Raw genomic sequence first — 26725 nt, 5'->3', positions numbered from 1 at the left:
CCCCTGAGCCACCCAGGTGCCCCCAGATTTTAAAAACCACATGGGGGGGAAGGGGTGCCTGCGTGGCTAGTCAGTTAGTTAAGCATCTGACTCTTGATTTCAGCTGGGGTCATGATCTCACAGTCCATGAGATCGAGCCCCACATCAGGCTCTGTGCTCATAGTGCAGAGCCTGCTTGGGATTCTCTCTCTCTCTCTCTCTCTCTCTCTCTCTCTCTGCCCCTCCCCTGCTCGCACACATGTGCATGTTCTCTCTCCCAAAATACATAAACTTTGAAAAAAATCACATTGAGAGGTTAACTCTGCCTACCCATATATAAACACCTTATTTTAACATTTAAACATACTTAATAAAACTTAATTTTTCTAATGAAAAGAACCCGTTAATGGAAAGTGGGGTGGTGGTGTTGCTGCTGCTAGTGGTTAACTTTCTGCCTTTTCTTCGCAAGATCCTCATATCTCTACTCTTCATCCATAAGTAAAGGAAAATGAATACGTGTTCATCAGGGGAATAGTGACATACCCAAAGAGGTTGACTTTAGAAAGTATTTAAGTACATGGGACTGTCCTAGAATCTCTGTCACCAAAATAGAATCTAGATATGGGCTGTAACTGTCACTCCTTGACGTCTGGTTTGTAATTTTAGCACTTATCAGGGTCCGGTGTTCTCTTTGGCAAGGTCTTGTAACTGGGGTACAGTGCCACCAAGTGGCGGTCAATGCCATGCTCACAGTAAAAATCCACCTAATCTGTGCCTGGGATTCATGGGCCACCTATTCAACAAATACAGTATATGAGCCAAGGTTGTCTACTTTTGAATAGCAAAAATGTGAGTCTTTATCAAAATAGTTTAAGATTATCGACATTTTTTCAAGATACTATAAAGCAATTTCAGAAAGAAAGAAATATGTGTGGTAATGACCATCATTTGGTAATAATCCACACAATTACTGAGCATCTGTTGGGTTTAAAAGAAAGGTCCCAAAGACAAGCAAGACCATGGTCCCTGAACTTCAGTAATTAATTAGACATGTACACGAACAACTGACTCACGAGTCAACAAACATTGCCAAGCTCCTACTAGATGAGGGCTATAAGATAAGTACTTACAAGATGCTGTGAGAACAGAGAAAGGTAAGATTGATTCGAGCTGTGAAATTCAAAGGATTCCCCAAGAAGACAGAAATTTGTGCATGGCTTTGAGAAACGAGTAATCTTTTGAAAACCAGAAGGGGCAGTGAAGGGTACCATAGACAGAAGCATTAATACCAGTGAGACACAGAAGTAGAAAGTATCTGCGGAGAAGGGGAACCTGGAAAGGGAAGCTGGAGCGGGCAGGTGGAGGGCACTGAACGCACGTTGAGAAGCACGAATCATCCACCATATGCAATCGGGAAGACTTTGAGGAAGAGGGATGAGATAAACCCTCATGGCCATACGTCAGCAAGAATCATCTGCTAACAGTTGGACAGAGAGACGGGTTCATGTCTGTCTGCATAGGGAACACGAAAGAGGAACACATTCTATTTCCACACTAGGACCCCAAACTTTCACAGGGTCTTAGTTTTCTGGGTGCTGTGAGATGCGTGGGGATCCGGGAAAGGAAAACTAGGAAGAGAGGAAGGCCCAGAGGGAAGGAAGGAAGGAGAGGAGTTTGAGGTCACCGGTTAACATCCATTAGCCATTGGTTCCACAGAGCCCGGCAATCGTTTGAGCTCAAAGCTGCCCCCGGTTGGACGCCTCAGAATCGATTTCTGCAAGATGCCGAACGCTGAACACACATATAGCATATTTTGAACTGCTTCTTTAAAGGGATTTGAAGACTGGCTTCAGGAACCAGCATTGCAAAAATAGCAATGGCTATGGCATCGTACGGCTGAAATCTTTTTTTTTTTAATTTTTTTTTCAACGTTTTTTATTTATTTTTGGGACCGAGAGAGACAGAGCATAAACGGGGGAGGGGCAGAGAGAGAGGGAGGCACAGAAGCGGAAACAGGCTCCAGGCTCTGAGCCATCAGCCCAGAGCCCGACGCGGGGCTCGAACTCACGGACCGCGAGATCGTGACCCGGCTGAAGTCGGACGCTTAACCGACTGCGCCACCCAGGCGCCCCTCTTTTTTTTTTTTTTTTTAATTGCAGAAAAACATCGTTCTCGTTGACAGTATCTGCAAATGCATTTGCTTCCCGGCAAACACCCATGACAGACAAATAGGGTGTTCTCCCTCGATAGAGGCTGGAGGCCCCCGACACAGTGACGCTTGAGTCTCTGTCGGGCAAAGGCACCAGACGGTACTTGGTACATCTGCTCCCTCGCCCCAGGATTCCCACGCACCCCAATGCCTGCAATCAGAGACTCCGTCACCAGCCAGAAAAGTCAACAGTGTTTCCTGGGAGTCCAGCACTGGGGCAGCCAGGGACAGGTTGTTTTAGGTAACAGAAAAGTCTTGAAACCAGAGGAAGCTCCTCCCATCTCCTGTGAGACCCACTGAAACCCAGCAGGGCCCATCCAGCTTGGGAAGCACCCCACCTTTGTCCTGCATCAACTTCCTGCAAGAGCTACACAGAATCCTTTGCTAAAGAAAACTGGGCTCCGTGAACTCGGCTGAAGGCACCCTGGTGGGGGAGGAAAGATGGGTGCCCGCCTCTCAGGGGGCTCATGAGCCGGTCCCTGGATGGACTTCCGGGGAGAGACGGCTGTTGGGAGTCAGATAAGCTGCCTGAGCTGTGTGAGCTCTCTGCCTCGGTTTCCCCATCTGTTAAACCGAGGGCACGAATGTGGTGGCTCACGGAGCTGTAAGGACTGAACAGGAAAGCTGCCACAGGAGATACTGGTGAGCCCCTCCACAGAGGAGCATGGGGTTCACTGGGGCTTCATTACATTTAAATGACGTCATCGTGCAGGCGGACAGGGGTGTGGTTGGCCACGCCTACAGCTTTGCTGCCCTCTGAGTTGTAGGCACTGAAGAAGCCACCAGGCTGGGGTGAGTGCTTGACACACATAATGGACCTTTCTAGAAACTATGTCTGCCCATGGCTTTGCATGCAAGGTGGAAGGTGGTGACGATGTATGGATAGGGTCGGTCATTTATAGTAAAATCCCAGATTCTGCTGCACTTATCTACTTTTGCAGCTCAAGATCCCTGCAGAGTGAGGGGTGCAAGGCTTTTGTCCATCACCCCACCACCACCACCACCCTGGTAAGTACATCCGGGGGTCACCAAGTGATGTGCCCAAGTCCAGTCAGCTGATACCTGCTGGGTCGTCTTCTTCCCCTCCCAGCAGGGGATGGGGTACCCCATCTCCACCTGCTGTGTCATACCCAGGCAAGCTTCCTCATCAGGACACTGGTCACACGGGGCAAACAAGTGGCCAGTGCTTTCCCCAGAGCCCACACGGCGCAGGAACTGCCCCAAATCCCCTGCAGAAGAGGGCAGACTGCCTCTAATGGCAGGTTAAATAGGACTCTACATCCTTTGACCCTCCTCCTGACTGGGGGTGGGTCTGCCTCCTCTCCCCTTGAATGTCAGCTGGACTGTGACTACTTGGCCCAAGAGAATACGTGAACGTGATGTCATTGCGGCCTGTAACAGGACTAGCGGTTTCTGTCACGCTTTCCTTGGGGCCCTGAGCCGCCATGTTGAAGCATGACCACCCGGCTGCAGAGACCATACGGAGAAAGAGGCAGGCTTGGCTGACCCAAACCATCCAGCCGTCCCCTGCCAACATGCCAGGGATGTGAATGACGCCATCTTGGACCAGAGCGTCAGATCAACATCCTCAGGCGGTCCAGGAGACCCACATAAACCCTGAGAACGAACTGAATGGTGATCGTGTGAAGCCACTACGTTTGGAGTGGCTTCTCTCTCCCTGCTCCATCGCTCTGTGCCACACCGACAGCAAAGCAATGTTGTGTCCTGACCTAAGACTGTACTTTAGGTAGCCAAGGTGTATTTCACAACCAACCCTCATCAGAAACTCACACTTCGCTCCCCCCATCACCCCCATCCATGGGGAGAGTGGGCTAGGAAACCCCGTTCTCAGAATTACCCCATTCCTCCAACTACCAAGGGTCCAGGCAACTAAGAGTGTGCCTGACCCCTGGATTCCTTCGGGATCAGTTTTCTTTCTCACCAGAGGCTCCTCAGACTCTCACACAAAGGCTCGGACGGGTGTGGCCTGCAAGACAGCAGATCACAGGGCTCGGGGTTAAGCTGAAACCCTCTTCTGTCCACTGGCGAATCGGGAGACATCCTCACGATGCCCAAGGCTTTCTCTGGATCCAGGGAGGCACCGTTTCCCCGCCGCGTCTCTTGTAAGAAAAACGAGGCGCCTCTTAGACCTCTTTTCCCCGCAAGACGGGCCTGGATTTCAAGGACTTTAAAGGGTGCTGTGAGCACAATCCAGGCCGAGGATTTTCAATAGGTTTTGGCACATCAGCGGAACACGTTGGAATATTGTCAACACAGATTCTGGAGCCGCTCAGGGCTGTGCACGGGGGCGGCCACAGGTCAGATAAGATCTGTCTGGCATGCATTCTGCCTGCGGAGAAGCATGGAGTCCTCTTAATTCAATTCCTGTCCATTTCAAGATACATAAGGGATCTGGGAAAACCAGGTCTGGGGCAGTCGCTTAGAGTTAGTGGTGTGGAAAGTGACAACTGTTTCTCAACATCCAGTCCGTGTGGGGATTCGGGGTCCAAACACTTACCGGATTAGAACCCGCTGGCATTCCTTATGTGGGCCTTGGAAAGACGTTATGCTTTGGTGTCACATCAGTGTGTGTGTTCACGGGGAGGGCCTCAAGACACAGTGACACGCCCCAGTCTGTAGGATAATGGCGACCCAGAAGCAGACAGACTCAGTAGCCCGTTCCAGGGCCCCGCGAATTGCCCGGTGGGTGATGTCTTTTTACATGACTTCCAGTCACCCGTTTAACAGTATGGCAAGGTAGCCACTGCTTCCCTCCCTTGCAGGTGAGAAAACAGGAGCCCCTAGAGATGGTGATCAAAGTGATACGTGGCAGGGACGGAATGCAAATGTGGCTTTTCTGAAGCCAGATCGGTGCTCCTGATGTTGTCTACCTGTAGTGAACCTCTCTCGCTCTGGCCCACCCAGACGTCATACCTTTTTCTTTTTTCTTTTTTTTTTAAGTTTATTTATTTATTTGGGGGGCGGGGCAGAGAGAGAGAGGAAGACAGAGAAGATCCCAAGCAGGCTCCACGCTGTAGGTGCAGAGTCCGACCCCGGGCTCGAACTCACAAACTGCGAGATCACAACCTAAGCAGAAATCAAGAGCCGGACGCCCAACCGACTGAGCCGCCCAGGTGCCCCTGGGCCTTCTTCTCTTAGTACAGAACTGAACCTCGTTTTCCTTTGGGGAGTCATTCCTTCCCCCTCGTGATGCAGTCTTGGTACTAATGTCAATCAAAATCTCCCCCTCCCCCCCAACCCTAACCTCCGGGCAAGGATTCCCGGATATTGAAGGCGCTGGAACAGGTCTACACCAGCAGTGGCCCTCTGCACTTTCACAAGCCTGGCAGGACCCTCTCCTCCCCGAGCTACTCCACATCCAATCAACAGGTTATCTTTGTCTGTTTAAATCGGCTGCTGGGGTGACCCAAGAATTCAGACACAGAGCCCCAGCCCCTTTCAGTTGGAGCTGGCTCAGTGGGTTAAGCGTCCGACTTCAGCTTAGGTCACGATCTCACCATCCATGGGTTCGAGCCCTGCCTCAGGCTCTGTGCTGATGGCTCAGAGCCTGGAGCCTGCTTTGGATTCTGTGTCTCCCTCTCTCTCTGTCCCTCCCAACTAGCACTGTCTCTCTTGCTGTCTCTCTCAAAAATGAATAAACATTAAAAAAAAAATTTTTTAAGTCCCTTTCAGCATATGCTACTTTACTTTCTAATTCCTTCAGTTCCAATGTGAACATTAGGTAACATGAAATACTAGGTGTCTTTCACTGATGATTATGTAACAGGATGTCAGATGGGATATTTCCTGTTGTCTCAGAATTAACAGCCAGGACCCAAAACTGGAGTCAAAGAGGTAAGAAATATCATACATTCTAAAAAGAACCAAAAACAAGCAGAAACCTCCCTCAGAGCTTGTTGTGGGGCAAACTGGCTGCATCGAACTTTTATTTTCTTTCTTTTATTTTTTTTTTTTTTTGGTGTTTATTTATCTTTGAGAGAGAGAGAGAGAGAGAGAGAGAGAGAAAGCAGGGGAGGGGCAGAGAGAAAGGGAGACAGAATCCAGAGCAGGCTCTAGGCTCTGAGCTGTCAGCACAGAGCCCGACATGGGGCTCGAACTCACAAACCGTGAGATCGTGACCTGAGCCGAAGTCAGACACTTAACTGACTGAGCCACCCAGACGCCCTCACCATGGCTTTTCATTTCTGTATTCTGATGCTCTGTCGTCTTGGCGATTTGCTGGCCATGGACTCAGTTCCCAGCAAACACCGTGCTCCTGAGATGACCATTCAAATGCAAACCAACCAGTCCAGAGGCCAGGCTTCCAACTGCTTTTCCTTTTAGACTCTCACACTCAGGGCCACTATTCACCTTGCCTTGTTCACCCCAGGGCCAGGCACCAGACAACCAGGATGGCCTCTGTGCCCCAGAGGCAGCTGAAACTATTCAAACGGCGAATCCTGAGCCTGCCCACCCCGCCTCACCTATTCCTTCCTTCACCTATTTCTTCCTGCAGAAGCCACAACAAAGGCTAGTGGCCGCAGCTCCCCCGCCCGCCCCCCCGCCCCGGGCCCCCACCTCTGGTGCCGACTCCAGCCTGGCTCCCCATGTGGCCCCGTATGCCATGTCTCCTGTTTCCAGGGAATCTGTGAGTATAACAATTGTCTTACTTCGTGACAGTCATTTCGGGGTCTACATGCCTCACCATGCCTGATGAAAACAAATCTTGGGTACCCTTAAAACACCAGCCTTGCTCCCCAGAGACTCCCCACCCCCAGCCCCCTTTAAAAAGAAAAGGAAAGATTATAGGTATAAGTGACATCAGCCTCATGAGAAACAAGGAAGGGGAGACAATCCAGGACCATGTCCTATAGTAATAACAGGGACCCACAGGACGCTGATCGGCCATTCCATTCTCCAACTGGGGATCCCCATTCTTTTTTTTTTTTTTTAATTTTTTCAATGTTTATTTTTGAGAGAGAGACAGACAGACAGACAGAGTGTGAGCAGGCGAGGGGCAGAGACAGAGGGAGACACAGAATCCGAAACAGGCTCCAGGCTCCGAGCTGTCAGCACAGAACTCAATGTGGGGCTCGAACCCATGAACCGCGAGATCATGACCTGAGCCGACGTCAGACGCTTAAGTGACCGGGCCACCCAGGTGCCCCTGGGGATCCCCATCCTTAACAGACTTGCCAAGCGGAGCGTGTATCCGTCTGGATAGGAGAAAACTGACCTGGGGGCAAATGGAGGAGAGAGATCACTGAGCAGGACTTAGCCCACCACTGGGCATGGCCAAGACGCATGTTTCCCATGGGTCCAGAGGACACTGAAATGCAGCTGGGTTTGGGCCATCTTTCTGGTACCCCACCAAGAAGGCTGCCTGCCAGGCAAGCCAACTTTAATAATGGAGCTGACGAAAAATGGACATCAGTCCAGAGCCAGAACGCCTGTGTCAGGGAAACGGCAGTAGGGGAGGCCCCACAGGACGTTCCAAAGACTTCAAGCAACACCCCCAAGACAGCCAGCGTCTGGACATCTGCTGCACCACACAGAGCTCATAACTGGCTGGCTAGCGTCAACCAGAGAAACAGCAGCAGTCGCTTAGAGAGCACTGTAGATGGGCCCAGCTGAGGGAAATGGGGGTACTGGGCAGAGGGGGCTGGGAGGGGTTTCACGACCGGGGGTGGCAGGAAAGGAGCTTCTGGGAGCTTTCTAGTGCTGCTGCTTCTTTCTTTGTTTGTTTTTAATGTATTTATTACCCAATCCTTTTTTAAAAAATGTTTATTTATTTTTGAGAGAGAGCATGAGCGGGAGAGGGAGACACAGAATCCAAAGCAGGCTCCAGGCTCTGAGCTGTCAGCACAGAGACCGACATAGGGCTTGAACCCACAAACCCCGAGATCATGACCTGAGCCGAAGTCAGATGCTTAGCTGACTGAGCCACCCAGGCGCCCCTCTATTCCTTGATCTGATTTACACAGTGTGTTAGTGAAAACTCAGCGAACACATGATTTGTATGCATTTTTATGTGTATTTTTTCCATTTAAATATCTATTTTTTGAAGTTTATTTCTTTATTTTGAAAGAGAGAGAGAGAGAGCACACAAGCAGGGGAGAGGCAGAGAGAGAGGGAGTGAGAGAATACCAAGCAGGCTCCGTGCTGTCAGTATAGAGCCTGATGCAGGGCTCGAACTCATGAACTATGAAATCGCGACCTGAGCCGAGATCAAGAGTCAGATGCTTAACCAGCTGAGCCACCCAGGCTTTAAAACAAAACAAAACGGGTGCCTGGGTGGCTCAGTTAGTTGAGCATCTGACTTCGGCTCAGGTCATGATCTCTTGGTTTGTGAGTTAGAGCCCCACGTCAGGCTCTGTGCCGACAGCTCAGAGCCTGGAGCCTGCTTTGGATTCTGGGTCTCCTTCTCTCTCTCTTCCCATATCCCGCTTGTGCTCTGTCTCTTTCTGTCTCTCAAAAATAAATAAATAAATGTAAAAAAAACAACAACAACAAACAAACAAAAACCCACACAACACGGGACACCCAGAATATCCACTCTGCCCAAGCACGAGCCCTCCAACGACTCACTTCCTCACCCATGTCCTGTTGACTCTCCAGGCCCCTGGTCTCTCTCCTTCAACCTTAGTATCTCCAACAGTGCCCTCAGAGGCAAAATAAAGGCATCGTTTCCTCCAATCCTTCTGGGTGGTTCCTTCTCCAGCTCTGCAGTTGTTGCTTCACATACCTGAGCTGCTGAGCCCCCCACCTGAGACTCAGAGACACCCACTGCTGGACAGTCACAAGCTCACCTCCTTTATTTCTCCCCTCATGATCCCTGTCCTCTGCTACCTGATTTCCAATATGTGAAAACCATTGCTTTCTATATTTTGCTTTGAATTTCCGTTGTTGCTGTGGGAGGGTAAACCTGGCACTCATTACTCCATCATGGTCAAAGCCAAAGTCCCTGGATTTATGGCTAACCAAGCCATATCTAAGTCACCAGCACTTTTCAGTGAATCAACTTTATCAAATTCTTTGTCAAAGCTTCTCAGTATGGTTTTCATAACATCAACCACCTTTCTTGTTCATGTTTCATTATTTCACATGATAAGTACCGGTGACATAACCAACTGGGAGAATAAATGATTGACTTTCTGATAGGAGCAGAAGCGTGCGGGTGGTAACTTAGTTCACCAGCCTTCTGGTACTGTCACTGTGCTGCTGCTGTCACTGTGGCTTCCAGAGAGGGTGAGGAGTATTTGTGGATCCCAGGAATCTCCTGTAGTTAAATCATTTTTGTGCGTGTTCTGTTTGAGTCACCTGGGGGAACACCCACGAGATGTCAAGTTTTATATTCAGGAGAGATGTCTGGGCTGGAGACATTGATTTGGGTCCTCGTGAGCATACAGGAGATAGTCGAAGCTGAATGTGGGAGCAACAGAGACAATGGAGAGGGTGGGGAGTGAGGAAAAAGGAGGATAAAGGTAAAGTCCGTAGAGCATTGACGTATAAGAGACAGACCAAAAAAGAGCCGCTAGAAGCAGAAGAATCATTACAAATGGCCCCCAAGTCTGAGTTACAGCAACTAAGAGGGTGGGCAAGCCATGAGGCAGTCAATGACAGGTCAGTGTTAATCAGCTTCTCTGATAAAATGAGCAAGCCTTGGAAACATGTTGGCTTCACAACTTCCAGTAAACACGAAGGGCCTGTAATGAAGGCAGGCAGCTTCCAACCTCTGAACGAATGTGTTGAGTGTTTGAGCAAACACCTGCTCTATGTTGGGCAAAGACCATCTCCACTTTTCATTTTGGACAGGCATAAAATGGTCACTCTAAGAATGAACAAAGAAAAATCACTACCTATAATGAAAATATCTAGCAATTCAAAAGAAGAGAACAGATAAGAGCATGTGTTATTTCAGGAAACAAGAGGAAATTTCAGGGAAGCCTCTAATGTGTCATCTCAGTGAGATTCAAGAGCACACTGCACGTACAAAACTAGAGGAATGGGACACCTGGGTGGCTCAGCTGGTTAAGCGTCCGACTTCGGCTCAGGTCATGATCTCATGGTTCATGAGTTCGAGCCCCACGTCAGTCTCTGTGCTGACAGCTCGGAACCTGGAGCCTGCTTCTGATTCTGTCTCTCTATCTCTCTGCCCCTCCCACACTCACGCTCTGTCTCTCTCTCCCTGTCAAAAATAAATAAACATTAAAAAATTTTTTTAACTAGAGGAGAAACAGAAAAAAAAAATCTCAACTCAGGAAAAATGCCTAATGATAAAAGATATAAACATCACATTTTAAAACACAATGCAGATTATAAGCAACATGGTACATGCTGAAGAAAACTAATCAGGGAATTAAAACCAGCTTAGGAAATCCTTCCAGGATTTAAAGGAAAGGACAAAGAGAAGCTCTAGTACTAAGGAAAAAAAGGATAAATACTTGAAAAGGACAAAAATTACCATAATTCAAAGATTCCATAATTGTCTTCCCAGAAAATATAAAAGCAACAGCTAAAGAATGATTCAGCTAATAAGATGATTCAGTAAGTTAGTTATTAACAACGTGGTTTAAAAAACATAAAACTGGAAAAGATGGAAAGGTAAAACCTAGTAAGTTAAATTGACAGTAAACATAAAAAATGTAACACCATTGCTTATTAAGTAAGCGCTTACTAAAACTATATAGTGTTTATTACTCAGCAAATTAGCAAAATATTAAATAATTCACCAGTTATTGCCAACAACAGAGGGAAATCAGCCTACTCACAGATCGGCGGTGGGAAGATATATCTACACAGACTGCAGGCAATTAGGCAACATTTTGTGTGTTTTAGAATTTTGCATATCTTTTGATCCAGCAACCCCACTTCCAGGAATTTATCATAAGGAAATAATCATAACAGTGGTACAAATATATAGCTACAATGACTGCCATGATGGCATCATGGCACTGGTAATAATGGTGAGTTCCTGGAAACAACCTAAATTTCTGACAATAGGGCATCGATTCGACAGGTTATGGTTTATCTATATAATGGAATAATGTTTACCCATTAAGCTACTATGGCAGAAAAAAATAAGAATCGAAGAAGTGTATAATAAGGTATGTAAAAATCACTTCTAAAAATGACTTCTTAAATGATTCCATCACCTACCTATCCTCCTGGAATTGTATACACCGAAATGTTAAAGTCAAGGTGGTGCCACGGTGACTTCATTTTTTAACTTCCCTCTTGTGTTTCCTAAACATTCCAAAGTTAATATTAAGTAACCTTTGTTTTCATTTATTTTTTAAAGCTACTTTAATGCTTTTCCCTGAAGTCTGTCTCATAGTTGCATTTTTCCATTGGGATGGCAGGTGTGACAGAATTTTGAACACGGGCTAAGGATCTCACTCACCTCTAACTTGAAAGATTTTATACGTGTTTGAGTTTTACGTATGAAGTCATAACGAGATCCAAAGAGACTCAAAGACGAGAGCATGAAAATATACATCGCTGTGCAGATCTGAACTCACAGACTGAGGAGCACAAAAATATACGACCGTAGACAAGAGGTTATTAGGGTAGGGGAGAAAAGACTTCAAACCTTGCTGAAATGTTTCTTCTGTTTAAATATTGGTTCAGTAAGTAAGCTGCTACGTAAGTTCCCTGAGCAGGGGAAGTTTTGCTATATGTTTATTAGCAGCTGAAAATATCCACAGAGCTTGGCCAAATATAGGCCTGGGAAAGACGCTCCGTTCTCTGCATTTTCCCTGTGTTCTCTATTCACCCTGGCCCGCCCTCACCCTATTTCTTCTGGAATCCACACAAGCTAGATTATCTTATCTTGCACACATAGCTGCTGGGTATAGGAGGAGGTTGGCATTTGGAGCCCATGTGTTTGGTCCAGCTAGTCTGAATTACACTGGCTGTCGAGAGAGGCGTGTGCTTAACTGAGCCTTTCACGTTCCTCATTAGAGGTGACACGTATTTTGCTAGAGCACCTGGATTTTCTTTATGCAGTGCAGCCTCTGCACGTGTCTTGAATATCTGGGGCGCAGCAGCACCCCCCGTCAGTTGATCTGTCTCAGCAAGGGCTGCAGGATGTGAGGCATCATTACAAAGCATGGAGCACGTTCTCAGAGTGCTACGTCTTTTTTACCTCGGCTTGTTTACTCTGGGTCTGCGTAGGTACTAACCAGATGCTTCCGCTTGAAGAGTTTATTTACCTTGTGAGCAGAACTTTAAGATGACCCCAGACGGGCCATCTGAAATCATTCAAGCACATTGAATGTGCTGGAGGGAGAGCCCATATCTAGCTTGGGCTTCATGTTGGGAGCCCGGAATTTGGGGTCTGAAATCTGTTACGCTACAGTGTGATTGCACAGACAGAAGGCATGTGGTAAAAAACAAATCAAGACGCCCCTGGGTCTTAGAGGTCGAGAAGAGGGCAAATAGTCTTCCCCTCATTAACTTTTTATCCCATCTGGACAGCATCATCTCGATTGGTTTTCGTGTTTCCCATAAGCCTTCTTACGAAGAGTGAATTCAAACGGCCGGTGAACATACCCGTTTGAGTCACAGGCAGGTCTGTATGTGTTGTGCACAAAGTAGAGGAAAGGGACCTTTCCGAGCCAGGAGTCGGCCTGGTCCAGTCCATCAGTGGCCAAAATAGAGTCGAACAGACTCTCCAGCACTTGGCTTCTGCAAAAGAGCCCTAATCAGGCCTGCTCCTCATGAGTGCAGACAGACACAGCAGTCAGGCCCCTGGATCCAAGAACGGCTCTTTTCCACCAACGTCAAACACGTTTCGCAGCTGACCTGCCAAGAATGTGGATCCCGCTTCAAGATACACAGTCGGACACAGCACACAGCAGCCAAAAGAGAGAATCGCCATTGAGCCTACATCCTGGTATATCCCCTACAGATGGACAGCGTGTATATGGACTGGCAAGCATCCCAGCCCTTGGCCTCGAACGAAAAGTTCAGGATTACTTCAGAAGTAGATGGGAAAGATAAAGCAACTCTTCCAAATATGCCTTTGTTTTTCCGTGGGGATCTGTGAAGTGCAGTAGAGGAAGATTCTCAGGTCAATCCCTTTATGAGCGGTGTGGCCAAGACAGGTCCCGTGGCAGCCATATATATCTACCATAAAGAGCGCAGAGACACCCAGGCTAGGGGAAATCTCCCTGCAGTTAGCATGATTAAACTTTTCTCTGACCATCTGTATGGCCTCTAGTTCTGCTTTGTCAAAAGGAAGGGCAGTGTGGCATACGGAAAGAGCACTACGCCAAGAATAAACAAGTTTAGATTTTCTGCGCGCTTGGAAAGTCTGTTTTGTCTTGCTTAAACTCAGGTTTCGTATCCTTAAAACAAGGGGAGAGGGACATGGTCCTGAACCAGAGGTCCCCCACGGATGTGACGTCCAATAGTCTTTCCTGCCCCCCAAAGATCCAAGAATACACACTCCCAACAGATTGCAAAGTGCAGTGCCAAATGGCATGGATCCTCGAGCTGGCGGGTAATCCACTGGGGGTGGCATCACCAGACCCTGTGTGACGATGGTTAGCAGAAAATCCTTTAGGAGCTAGGCAGTGGGAAGCACATTCTTCCCGGGTACTGTGTTGCCTCTCCACTCTCAAACTAGAACACCTGTCAAAAAGAGCCTCTGAGGGAAGTGAGGATAAACTCAGTCTTAAGTGTTAGCAGCTTACCATCATGTAGACCTGCTGGAGCCAAGGATCTGCCCCTGGGCTCTGGTGTTCTTTGCTGCAGGAAAGCCTCTAGCTCACTGTTTCCAGGGATATTCCCACTGATTCGCATCTCTGGGCTTTCCGCATTAAGCTTCACCAATCTGGGGTGCCCTACCCACGTCCTCCACCGATGAAACAGAAATAAGCATGCTACTCATGCAAAGAAAATCCGGGGCGCTTGGGTGGCTCAGTCGGTTAAACATACGACTCTTCATTTCAGCTCAAGTCACGATCTCACAGTTCGTGGGTTCAAGCCCCACATTGGGCTCTGTGCTGACCGTGCAGAGCCTGCTTGGGATTCTCTCTCTCTATCTCTCTCTCTCTCTCTCCCTCTCTCCTTCTGCTCCTCCCCTGCTCATCATGTTCTCTCTCTCTCAAAAGTAAATACTAAAAAAAGAAAAAAGAAAATGCACATCCATGTCAGAAATCAGGGGGAGAAAAGGTACCAAACATACAAGAATAGAAAATGTTAGGCAAAAAGCTAACAGATTTCAAAACCACGATGAAATGGATCATTTAACTTTTTTGCGTTACCCCCAAATGCTAACAATAGAAGATGTAGAAGACCATTATAAACAACTAACCAGAAAAATTTTTGGAAAAGGTTCTTAAAAATTTATCTCCAGGGGCCCTGGCTGGCTCAGTTGGTGGAACACACAGCTCTTGATCTCAGGGTCGTGAGTTCAAGCCCACGTTGGCTGTAGAGATTACTTAAATAAATAACATTTTAAAAAAATTATCTCCAAAAAGACTTTAGGCCCAGATGGGGTTCTTTGAGTGGATTCTTTAGAACTTTCCAGGGGAGGGGGAGAAAAAAGAATTGTCTAAACCGTTCTAGAGAAAGGAAGTAGGAATTACAAATCACTTAGTGATTTAATTCCAGAGACTAGAGAAGAGAAAGGGAAAACAGGAAGGTCCCAACTGACAAGGGTTTACACTCCCAGGGGTGTCTTGTACCCTGATGGGAGGAAATTGCAGGATACTCAGCTGGTACTCTTCAAAACTCTCAAGGTCATTAAAAACAAGAAATGACTGAGAAATTTATCACAGGGGCACCTGGGTGGCTCGATCGGTTGCGTGTCTGACTTCGACTCAGGTCATGATTTCACAGTTAGTAAGTTCGAGCCCTACATCAGGCTCTGGGCTGACAGCTCAGAGCCCACTTTGAATCCTCTGCCCACCCCCCTCGCCCCTCTCTCACTTGCACTCTCTCAAAAGTAAATAAACATGGGGCGCCTGGGTGGCGCAGTCGGTTAAGCGTCCGACTTCAGCCAGGTCACGATCTCGCGGTCCGTGAGTTCGAGCCCCGCGTCAGGCTCTGGGCTGATGGCTCGGAGCCTGGAGCCTGTTTCCGATTCTGTGTCTCCCTCTCTCTCTGCCCCTCCCCCGTTCATGCTCTGTCTCTCTCTGTCCCAAAAATAAATAAAAAACGTTGAAAAAAAAAAAAAGTAAATAAACATTTTTAAAAACTTATCACAGAATTATCACAGACCGCAGTTTTCATGGGAGACATGAAAACTCACTGCGGTATGCTACCATGGATTAGAAAGAGATCCTGAAAGAGAAAGTTAGAACATTAAGGGAAAAGATTGGAAATCCAAATAATGGCTGAAATGTAGTTAACGGTAAGGTTTCTTAATTTTGACAAGTTCACCATGGTAATGCAAGAAACTGGGTGAGAAGCATACGGGAACTCTCTGCGTTTTTACAACTGCTCTGTGAATCCAAAATTGTTCCAAAATTATGGGGCGCCTGGGTGGCTCAGTCAGCTAAGCATTGGGACTCTTGATCTCAGCTCAGGTCTTGATCTTAGGGTCGTGAGTTCAAGCCCTGTGTGGGTGTTGCGTGTGGAGCCTCCTTAAAAATAATAAGAAAAGAAAACAGAAAAAAGAAAAGAAAAGAAAAGAGTTCCCAAATTAAAAGTGTAAAGAAAAGGTTAAAGGGGGAAATGGTGATGCTTATATCCATGGACACAGGGGAAATTCAGGGCAAGAATTTTTTTTTTTTAACAGGCTGTGGTTCAGGTGTTCATGAGATCAGCTCACAGAGGTAAGTGGCTCTAAACACCTAGTGAGAGTGACAAGGATAAAAAAAAACCATTGGGGCTTCCCCTATTAAAGAACAAAAACTTAGGAACTTCAGACCAAACTCCGTCCCAGTTTAGGAACCTAACACCTATCTACTTTGAATAAGTGGTTTCTTTTTTCCTTTTCTTCCGCCGTCTTTAACACGATATACACTTTCTCCTCTCCCGCTAGCCACGTGATCTCACTCATCACAGCCAACTTATTTTTCACCAAATCTTCAACCGCTCAGAAGACAGTCGCTCGATTTCTGCCCGAAACCCGCATCCTGATTCAGCCCATGCATTCAACTGTCAGGAAATACCGTGAAAGAACTTTGATTTTGCGAGGGCCCTTTCAGTCAAACACTGAGTGACCCGTTCCGGGTTCTCTGATCCCACAAGAATCTGCACCGTTCATGGTCACTGAGCTGTCTTACCATTCTGTAAGTACAGCAAATGATCCTTGACCGTAGTCACACAAATGACGTTTGGCCGCTAAAAACGCACTTGAGTATTGCCCTACGGAGAGCAGCCAGCACTCCAGCCTCTATTAGGAAATCTGAGCAGATCTGGTGCTCCTACTGGCTTGTCACTTACCACAGGCTCATGGCGTGATGAACAAGGACCTTGAACCGAAGCGTGAAACATCACGCCCCTCATGGCAGGCGCGTGGTTTGATATTCAGCCCCACGGGAATTACAGAGGGCTCACCTGGCCTAAACTTGTTTCTTCTGCAAGCTCTTCTCTGCTGCTTTGCACGTATCTACCTGAAAGAGATAATTCCGGATCAAACATGTGATCCCTGTGCATTGTCTCAGCACAGTATATCGCAATACTTCTGCATCACCAGGTGATGGAGAGCATCACCCCTTCCCTTTCATGGCTACAGTCCGTTTCCTTAGCTCTCATAATGCAGTGCCCTGCTGACTAGAAGGGCCAAAGACTATTAGAATGGTGACGTAGATATTTCTGATAGTGCTTTTTGAGACGCAGCACATTCACATGCACAAAGCTCTAGGGTCCATCAGATCTTTTTTTAAAAATTTTTTTTAACGTTTATTTTTGAGAGAGACACACACAGCAGGAGCAGGGAACGGGCAGAGAGAGAGGGAGACACAAATCTGAAGCAGGTTCCAGGCTCCAAGCTGTCAGCACAGAGCCCGACGCAGGGCTTGAACTCAGGAACCGTGAGATCATGACCTGAGCCAAAGTCGGACGCTTGATCGACTGAGCCAACCAGGCACCCCTAAGGGGTCCATTGGATCTTAACATGACTTTTTCCTATTTTAGAACACCCTCAGAAGTTCCATGTGATGTCCCTTTGGATTTGGGTCTTCTTCCCCCCCCCCCCAAACACACACACCCCGCAACTGTTTGTTTAAGGAAATATGTACAGTTCTTTCCAGGCTCCGTCAGCTGCCCAAATGGCAATCACTCACACTGGGATGTGGCCACCCCAGCAGGCTCCCAGGTCACTTCTCATCATTGGGGCTCACACTGCCCTTGAATTATAAGTTGCAGTCCAGCACTGCACCGGTAATAACAGGATGCAGAGCACAGACATTTTTCCATTTGGTGCTTCACCGACTCTCTGGGCAACATTCAGACTCTGAAGTAGCTGCCGTTCACCCTCGGGACTTGGCCGTGATCTCTGGCCCTTTCACTTAAAAAATCAGAGGCAGCATGGTGGGGCAGATTGGGCGGCATGGATTCAAATGCTGCCTCGTCATTTAATAGCCAAGGACACTCACCTAACCTGTGACCTTGCACCTCCCTGAGCCTCAGTCCCCTCATCCGTAGAATGGGGCTAAGCGTAGGACCAACCTCACACAGTTCTCGGGTATTTGAATGAGTTGATGTATGGAAAGCTCTAAACGAGGGCTGGACACACAGCTAACTCTTTAATGAAAGATTAAACATTCCCATAGGGAACTGCCATATGGTACAATACCTCCAACTTTCCCATTTGAGTTGATTTTCTCTTAGTAGACAGGCCAACACAGCAAGGGGAAATCTCCCCACAGACTGTCTCTAAGACGCAGGAACTGCTTCCCAGTTGAGTGAAAAAATAAATTGTGTGGCTACGACACCTCCTGACTGAAGCTTACGCTTTTCAACCAGCTGTCTTCAGCCAACACTTATTGGTGAATTCTGTCAGCAGAGCTTATGTCGAGGACGTCCAAACAGAGCCCCAAAGTGACTCACCTAGGCGCCCAGCGTCCACATCTACCTTGAAGTGGCCAATTATGCCTCTGACACTTTGGGGGAAGATTCTTCTTGTGTTTAATAACTGCAAATCTTTGTTTCCCTTGGTTTTTTGATCAGTACTACACATTTCCAACTTGCCTTCCCCCATCTGCCAGAAACACCATATTCTCCTTTCAGGACCTCAAGGGGCGCCCTGGAGCCAGGGACACTGTGGCTGAACTCCCTGCTGGCACTCTGGGTCACAGCTGTTCCCAGACTAAGTCTGTCCCCCCATCAACCTCTCCGCACCTCTCTAGGTGCCTGTCACCCCTCTCTGCTCAGCCCGTCTCACCAACCACCTGCCTCTAGGATGCTTGCTATGCTATCCTCAGGCCCCAGCCCCCCACCTTCGTCTCTACCAATCCTTTGTCTTCTATGTTTTTTTTAAGTTTATTTATTTGGAGAGAGAGAGAGAGAATGAGCCGGGGAGGGGCAGAGACAGAGGCAGAAAGAGAATCCCAAGAAGGCTCCATGCTGTCAACAGGGAGCCTGATGCGGGGCTTGATCTCATGACCATGAGATCATGACCTGAGCCTAAGTCAGACGCTTAACTGACTGAGCCACCCAGGTGCCCCTATGGATTTTTTTTTTTAAATGGAGGCTTCATCCCATAGGCATGATCACTTATGAACTCAAACTCCAGCCCCCCTTCCCTCCCCGGATGACGGGGGTGTGGATGGAAGTTCCAAGCTCCGAATCATGGCTTGGTGTTTCTGCCGACCAGCCCCCATTCTGAAGGCATCCAGGAGCCCACCAGGAGTCACCGCATTAGAACAAAAGACCCTCCCAGGACATTCCAAGGGGTTTAGAAGCTCTGTGTCAGGAACCAGGGTCAAAGACCCTGTTTTATAACAAAAGAAGCTCCCAGCACCCCCATTGCTCAGGAAACTTCCAAGGGTTGTAGGAGCTCCGTGTCTGGGGGCAGAGACCAAAAATATATTTCTCATTATGTCACAGAGGGTCAGCAGTTGAAGCAGACTTCAGTGTAAGTGGCAAAAGAGGGAAGCAGCTGGATCCAGGCCACACAGTGAGGATCAACAACCCGGGAGCCCGGGGCCAAGAGGGAAACGTCAGCCGTCAGCCGTTTCAGCACCGAGCCTGGGAGCACAGATCATGTGACCGTCATCGCTCATTAAGGTGGGGAACTCTCCTCCTTTCCATGGGATGCGTTCTGGTTGAGAAACAGGTGATAGATGGCAGGTCTGTGCCTTGGGGTCAAGAGTCTACTTCAGAGGGGGCAGGACTCTGTCTTTACAATCCAGTGAGATACCCCATCACCCGTGAAATGCTCCTTCTCTCTGTGCACCAAGCGCTTTGGTTACTTTGCTCGGAAATCTTAGTATGCTGGGACATGCTGTGTTTTTTCCTTCATCTGGCTAGGATTCTGTGAAGAAACAGACTCCATTTTTGCTTACTTGGCCCCATTAATGAAAGACAAAATTAATGAAAAGGTGATTGCAGTGGTTTGAGAATTAATTAGACGTTAATGCTCCTCACATAAGAAGTCTGGAGGTGGTGACCTGGTAGGGTTACTCGAATGTACCCTTCCAGAGACCTGGGTTCTTTCTACCTTTCTTTTTTTTATCAGCCGTAGCATCTTGTCCATGCTGTGACCTCAGGATCACCTAATGGCTGCTGTACCTCCAACCACCGTAACTGTGTTCCAGGCCAAAAGCCCTCTTTCTCTCTCTCTCTCTTTTTTTAAGAGATTTTAATGTTTTTATTTATTTTTGAGAGAGAGACAGAGTGTGAACAGGGGAAGGGCAGAAAGAGGGAGACACAGAATCCGAAGCAGGCTCCAGGCTCTGAGCCATCAGCACAGAGCCCGACACGGGGCTTGAACCCACAAGCTGTGAGATCACGACCTGAGTTGAAGTCAGATGCTTAACCAACTGAGACACCCACACGACCCCCCCCCCTCTTTTTAATCAGGCAAGCCAAAGATTTTCCAGAAGTCTCAGCAAGAAGCTGTTTGTTATTATATAAATATGAACGTATACATAAATATACAACAATATACCCAGTTGTACCTCATTAGCCAGAACTCTGGGTCGGGGCCATTCCTAGACCAGCCGCTAGCCAAGATCACGGGTAGTCGTGAGACCCAGGACAAAGCTCCCACAGCCACGACTCGGAATCAGTTTGGTCAAACAAGAACTCTGAGCTTTACCTCTAGGGACAGGAGCCTGCCCCTTCCGAGATGGGATTATCTCCACGGCTCGGCATCCGGCAAGACAGCGAAGGCTCGTTAAGCACTGACCACATGCCAGATATCGCTCCTAAGCGGTTACATTCCCATGTGGTCCTTGGAACAACCCTGTGCGGTCAGTGCCACTATTAATCCCGTCTTACAGAGGAAGAAATGGTAACGAAGAGAAACAGAGTGACCTCCCAAGGCTGCACAACCAATGAGCCGTAGAACTGAGAACACAGCCCGGGCCAAGGGACCCCAGAGGTCCCAGCACCGCTCTCCTATATGGCAGAGGGGTCCGTAAAGCTGGTGCACTCAATGAACGAACGAACGAACGAATGAATGCATGCGCGCATGCTTGAATCAACAGATGGGCCTTTTCCCAGAAGAAGCCCGAGGCTGCTCGGGGCTCCCAGTGCCGTTTGAAGTCACTTTTCTCCATCCATCTTCTTCATGGGGTCACGACGTTATTACCTGCGCCCAGGATTTATGTCAGTTCACTGTGCTCCAGCGGGGAGAACCAAAAAAATGTTTCTCGCTGGGCTTCCTGCGTAACAGAAACTACAAGGAACGAGTCCGCAGGAGTGCGGGCGTTATCAGCACAGTGAACTTAAACAGCTCCATGTACATGCGAGCCCCGGGCCAAAGAATGAACAGAATGTAAAGCACGTCCAGGCTTCTGCTGAATCCTTGAAAATTCTGGTAGCGTGTCCGGGGCCCCATTGGAAGAGGAGGGAGGAGAGGGGAGGACGCAGGGTCATCGCAGATCAGAGGACCGGGCTGTCAATGCTGTCCCGGCACAGGGCGAACTGGAAAGCTACAGACGCAGGATGCCAGACTTCCCGAGCACACACGCACGCTGTTGCCAAACGTCTCGATATTTTGTCTACCCGCCTCAAACATCCCGACGGTCAGGGGGCGATTGCATTGTTCTGGTTTCTTATCGAGATCTGGGGCTGCAGCCGACATAGTTACAGTCCTCCTAAGAACCCCCAGAAAGTAATCAGACTCTGCCTCTTGCCTCTCGCTGGGGGCCCCCGGGGCCCCATAATTCAGGGTGATAAATAGAAATAAATATTCAGTGAGTTTCTTCTCTTGGAAGGTGGCCGGATTCAGCAAATGCAAAATACACCAGGCCCACCTCGATTCGGATTTCGGATAAAGGGTGAATGCATGTTTAGTAGAAGCCTGTCCCCAAAACGCGGACACGGAAAGCCACGGCGGAGACAATCTAAATTCTGCTTCGGTGCAAACGACTTTCCACCTGAAAAGGAAAGGATGGATGAATGGGGAGGGGGAGGCTTTGGAGGCTGCCCCGGGGAAAGAAAAACGCTGCAATTTCCCACGAAAAGAGCAGCGAGAGAGGCGCCGGGTCGGCCACGGGGCCAGGCCACACCGCAGGTGCTCTTGTGCTAGAAACACCTGGAGAGTTTCCGCATCTGTCGTCTGCTCCCCTCCCCCATTCCCCAGCCCCGGCCCCTGGCTCTTTCCGTCTCCCCTGCTCTCCTTCTGGCTCCTCAGAGCCTGCTAGAACAAAGCGTTAAGAACACTCTCTCACCGACGCCTCAGCGGCCCGCAACACCTCGTGTCCAGAGAGCACAACTCAGATCGTGCTGTTCACCATGGCCTTGATTCAGTTGTGAGGTTGGCCGGGCCCTCTGCCCATTTCCAAGATGGGGGAGAAAGGTGGGTAGACAGTGGCATGGGGCCCAACTGGGTGTTTAGGTTCCACATCCAGGGCTGAACCCTCCCCGCCTCATTCCTGTTACCTCCCGTCCAGGACACGTCACGCCTTGAATACGTGACCGCACGCGGTGGCCAGCATCCGTACAGGCAAATGACCAGGCACACAAGAAGCCTTCAAAACGGGGTAGTAATGGGGCACCTGGGGGGCTCAGGCAGTGGAGCGTCTGACTCTTGATTTCTGCCCAGGTCGTGAGCCCAGGGTTGCGGGATCAAGTCCCACATCCGGCTCTGTGCTGAGCGTAGAGCCTGCTTCAGATTCTCTCTCTCCATCTCCCTCTGCCCCTCCCCCCATTCTCTCTCTCTCTCTCAAAAAAAGATAGGAGTAGTGAGAACACACTGGGGGGTACCTGGGTGCACCTCAGCTGAGCCAGAAAGGAGGCGACCTGTAGGTGATTTACAAGAACCACAATGGGGCAGCGCGAGCTGTCAGAACCACACTGGCTCTGGGCAAAGTTGCTTTCCCCCCAGATAATTTTGACGTCTTGCAATCCAACTAGGGGCAGGAAAACACTCGATTGTTCAGGCCCCACGGTGTCGGCCGGGAAAGGAGGGTGTGCTGGGAAGCATCACTCATCCCAGGGAGCAGAATGCAGAATCCAGCACCGACCCACTTGTGTGTTAAATAGCGATGGCCGCCCGGGGCGCCCTCCCCGGTAGAGTCTCCCGGGTAGGAGTGCGTCCCCCGGCTTAGAGGAGGAGCGGCTGAGCGTGGCCGGCAGAGCAGGGCAATACTTCCCCCCTGACGAGGAAGCCCCCGGAAGGAGGAGGCCCACCTTGGGGGCTGAGATTAGCTCTGAGAGCTGAGCTATTCTGGGAGTCTGATAAGGACCAGATTTTCCATTTTCTCAGTGTGAGCAGAAGCCAGGCCCCAGGTTTCAAAGTCATCATAGCTACCCATCGCTTACTGCTCTGTTCCATTTATTTCATCTAGACTTAGTATTCTGTTACTTTCATTCAAAACCCCAGTGGGGGGGAGGGGGGGGCGTGCCTGTGTCGCTCAGTAGATTAAGCGTCCCACTTCGGCTCAGGTCATGATCTCATGGTTCGTGGGTTCGAGCCCCGCGTCGGGCTCTGTGCTGACAGCTCGTAGCCTGGAGCCTGCTTCGGATTCTGTGTCTCCCTCTCTCTCTGCCCCTCCCCTGCTCACACTATGTCTGTCTGTCTGTCTGTCTCTCTCTCTCTCTCTCTGAAATAAACATTAAAAAATTTTTTTTAAACACAACCCAGTAGGGATGGAGCAGTGTCTTGTCTGTGCCCTCCCCTTATGGGGAGGCCTGGAAACTAACCTTCGCCGGGCATGCCTGGTCTGTCACATGCCTGTGGCGTGCCAGCACATCCCTGTGGCGTCCTCTGACATCCTCCTAGAGGGTGCACAGGAGGTCTGAAGCAGGATCCCACCCCCGCCATCCGCAATCCAAGCTCCTTCTGCAGGGCACACAAGAGACAGGCTCCCCCAGGTGCTGGGAAAAGCAGGATGGAGAATAATACACGTCCCACCTGCCCGGTGAACCCTGGAAACAGGAGGAAGTTGGTGGCAGGAACGAGAGAGGAACCAGCCTATAGACCCCGTGGCTTCCTGCACAGAGGGCAGGCAGGCTGCCTGCTTTACAGGTTAGCAGATCGCTGCCAGGTATCACTCCATTTCTATCCATTTATTTATTATTATTATTTCCCCAGTTGGGTTCTGTGCACCTGGGTTATCCCTCCAGCCACAGTGGTCTTGTTTTCTGTTTCTGGAATCTGCCAGATAAATTGCTGCTGAGGGACAAGTGGTCTTGCGGTTCCCTCGGCCTTGAACACTCTGCTCCAGATAGTTTGGGACGATTACCTCCAGTCCCCTGAGGATCAGCTCCATTGTGGCCTCCTCTGCGAGCCTTCCAGAAGCATCTATTTCAAGGTAGCAAAACACCCTCAGTCCCTCTCCATCACACCCCCTACTTTCGTCCATGCCATGATTCGCTGATCTGCAGTTACCCTGGTAATTTATCTTACTGCTTATGGACTGTCTGTCCTCACCCCTCAACTAGGAGGTAACTGTCATTGGAAGAGGGATTGGTCTGTCTTTCCAGCAACACATGCCCAGCCCCTTGAACGCTGTGTGGCATTAGGATGCCCCAGAAGTAATGGTTAATTCAATGCTGTTTAGTGACCGAGTAACTGAACACAAATACCCAGCTCCAAAAAGACATAAAGAAATAAAAATAAAGGAGGAAAGGAAAGAGGGAGGGAGGGAGGGAGGAAGGGAGGGAAAGAAAGAAGGAAGGAAGGAAGGAAGGAAGCAAGGAAGGAAGGAGGGAGAGAGGGAGGGAGAGAGGGAGGCAGGGAGGGAAAGAAGGAAGGAAGGAAGGGAGGGAGGAAAATTGATTTATTTGTACTGGCATGGAGCCTGTGAACTTGTACTTAAGTCTCTCTGGTGATTCTACTCTGCAGCCAGCACTGAACCTGCTGGGGGGCACAAGGGTACTTAACATCTATCTCTTCGGGGGAAGTGCCATGGCATGTAGTCTTACCCACTGACCCACTGTGGCAGGAAGAAATGAGGCCGGATTGGGATTATATTCATCCCCAGTCAAAATCAGCCGCTCACATAAGCGCCCACAGTAAATGAGGTGAGGAAGCAGATCATCTAGCTGCCATTTGGGAAAGCAAAGAGCAGCCCCGCACCACCAAAACATGACAAAGAGACAGGCAAGTGGTGACTGGGGCTGTCCGGAGGGATCTGTGTGCTGTGCAGCACAGAGGGAAACCCCGGGAGGACGGGCCCACGAGCGGAAGTGAAATAAAGGAAAGAAAGAGCCATCGCAACAAATGATAACAACCACAGGCATCGGAGAGGGACAGGAAGGACGCTGTCCCCGTGGGGCGGAGAGCCGACTGCCTGAGCACAAGCCCAGGTGGAAAGTGAGAGTGAGGAGGCCCCTCTCGCACAGCTCCTTGAACGTGGGAGCCCAAATCCAATCGGGCACTATGTCACGCACCTGCCAGTGGATTCTGCCTCCCCTACTCCCTCCGGTGCTGGCCGAATGTGACCCGTTGCTCTGGGCTCCAGAGGCCCAGGCTACGGGTGAGTAAGTTCTCTGTTCTGTTTGATGCTGAGACTAGCAGCAGAGAAGCTATTAAAAAGACCGAATGTGAGTTGCATATCGAAGGGGCAGCTGGTGACCACGAATGAATCTGATGAGCAGGACAGTGCGTGGTCACTGTGCCACAAGCATGGGCCCCTGGCCAGGCTGGTCAGGGACCAGGACAGTGGCCACCTCCCTCCCTCCCCATCCCTGAGCGTCAGACTAATTACTCGCACACAAGCCTTGGGCCCCGGGCTCTGCCTCCAGGGCACCGCAGGCTGAGATACTAGGAAGGAAATGTTCTGGCCGGCCGTCCTCCCACGTCACCTCCTGCCTTTCCTGGCACCCGCTACCCCCACGGCCATCAGGCTTCTGGGAGATCAGCATCCCAGTTCGCAGCTTCCACAGACACGCGGGTCCCCTTTACCAGCCCAGCTCTGTGTTTCCTGTTGCCCCTGGATCTTGACTCTCTCCAGCTCCTCTTCCAAAGAGATTTTTTTTTTTTGCTGCATAATCTGTCCTGGCTTCTCTCTTTGTATGAGTTTCCTGTTGCTGCTGTAACAAATTCCTGCAAGCTCAGAGGCTCAAAAAAAAAAAAACAACCAAAATGTGCCATCTTACAGCTGCAGAAGTCAGAAGTCCAAAATGGGTTTATTTCCCTGGAGCAAAATAAAAGTGTCAGCGGGGCCAAGCTGCCTCCGGGGCCCGAAGGGAGAACCTGTTTCCTTGCCTGCTCCAGGTTCTAGAGGGTTCTGAAGTCCTTGGCTAATGCCCCTTCCAGCAATTATAACACCCCAACCTCTGTTTCTGTCATCACATCCCGTTTTCTGGCCCTCCTGCCTCCCTCTTCTTCCATCTTCAAGGACCCTTGCGATTACATCAGGCAGAGCTGAGTAATCCAAAATAAATAGCTCAAAATCTTTCATTTAATCATAGCTGCGAACTCTCTTTAGCCTGGGAAGTAACATATTCACACATTCCTGGACACGTTCCTGTCACCCACTTTAAACTCAGAGCACTCATGGGGGCGCCTGGGGGGGCTCAGTCGGTTAAGCGTCCAACTTCAGCTCAGGTCATGATCTCGCGGTTCATGAGTTCGAGCCCCGCGTCGGGCTCTGTGCTGACGGCTCGGAGCCTGGAGCCCGCTTCGGATTCTGTGTCTCCCTCTCTCTCTCTGCCCCTCCCCCACGCACGCTCTCTCTCTTTCTCCCTCTCAAAAAAAAGAATAAACAGTAAAAAAAATTATTACCCTTAGGGCGTTGTTTTAATTAATTTAAAAAAAGCCCCAATTCTCCCAAATTTTGCTCTTTGCCCATGGGGCAAAGAAAATTCATGGGGCTGCAAATGCACAGCCACCAAGTCAGAAGTCACCCCAGAGCACCCCGTTAATGTGAAGGGGCCCTTTTTAAGCACTTAGGACACAAGAGTAGCATTTCAACATATTAATCGCCGTGTAATTCAAACACATCTTTTTAGGAAGTGGCT

The sequence above is a fragment of the Neofelis nebulosa genome, chromosome 16 (genome assembly GCF_028018385.1).
Source record: "Neofelis nebulosa isolate mNeoNeb1 chromosome 16, mNeoNeb1.pri, whole genome shotgun sequence".
NCBI classification, from domain to species: domain Eukaryota; kingdom Metazoa; phylum Chordata; class Mammalia; order Carnivora; family Felidae; genus Neofelis; species Neofelis nebulosa.
The sequence above is the reverse complement of the archived record's forward strand: the minus strand, read 5'-3'. Positions refer to the sequence as shown.